This window comes from Coturnix japonica, chromosome 3 (assembly GCF_001577835.2).
Source record: "Coturnix japonica isolate 7356 chromosome 3, Coturnix japonica 2.1, whole genome shotgun sequence".
NCBI classification, from domain to species: Eukaryota; Metazoa; Chordata; class Aves; order Galliformes; family Phasianidae; genus Coturnix; species Coturnix japonica.
In genome coordinates, this window is record NC_029518.1 from 23,858,753 (window position 1) to 23,859,910 (window position 1,158).

Consider the following 1,158-nt stretch of genomic DNA (forward strand, 5'->3'; position numbering starts at 1 on the left):
GGAGGGCCACAAAGATGATGAAGAAACCTGAAGCATCTCCCTTATGAGGAAAGGCTGAGAGCCCTGGGACTGCTCAGCCTGGAGAAGGTTGAGAAGGGATCTCATCAATGCTTATAAATATACCCAAAGAGTAGGAGTTCTTATGGATGAGGATGGGCTCTTTTCAGTGGTGCAGCGACAGGACAAGGGGCACAGTGAGGAACATGGGAGGTTCCATATGAACATGAGGAAGAAAGTCTTCACTGAGGGTGACAGAGCACCAGAACAGGCTGCTGAGAGGCGGTGAAGTCTCCTTCTCTGGAGGTATTCAAGAGCTGCCTGGGCACCCACCTTGGTAGCCTGCTGTAGGGAGCTGCGTTAGCAGTGGAGTTGGACTCAGTGACCACAGGGGCTCCTTCCAACCCCTGGTCCTGTGACCCTGCGTGTTTCCTCTCAGGGCTCTCAAGGCTGAGGGAAAGACTTGTCAAGTAGTAACTGTTATACTTTGTTCTGATCCAAAACCACGTCCTATTGGATATTCGAATAAGCCTTGTGCAACGTTGGGAATTGCATTCATTTTCACCCTTAAGTGCATCAGATCACAACAGAGGGTCTTTGTGGTGCATTTTGTCGTGGTCAGTCTCCAAAAGTAATCACAAACCAGAAAAGCCGGCTGTTCTCCCTTTGACTCCAAGCACGTCATAGCGCTCCAGCTCAGAGCGGATCGCTGGAATGACACCCGAGTGCCGCTAGACGTGGCGCTGCTCGCCGCGACCACGCGTGGAAGCATGACTTCATTCCTTTCCGCTCGGTACCCCCCCGTCAGACCTGCCCCCCGCTCCTCAGCCTTTCAGGTGCGAGCTCGAACACGCTCCAAGCGCACACGTTCAGGTTCCCCGACATCCGAAATCCACGTCGCTCAGCAGACCGCCTCACCCCGCCGATCGCCTCGGCTCCGTAGCCCTGCCGGCCCAGCCGAGCTCGCTCTCCCGGGTGCCGCGATCAGGAGTGAAGGCGGCATCTCTCCGGTCCCGCGTGCCGCCCGCCGCCTCCCCGCCTCCCGCGGGCACTTCCCCTGCGCGGCCGCGGCCGGGGGAAGGGAAGGCGGCTCCCGCCGGGCCCAGCGCGGCGGCGGATGGCGGGGGGGCCGCGCCCGGCGGGGGCCGGCGGGGGCGCCCG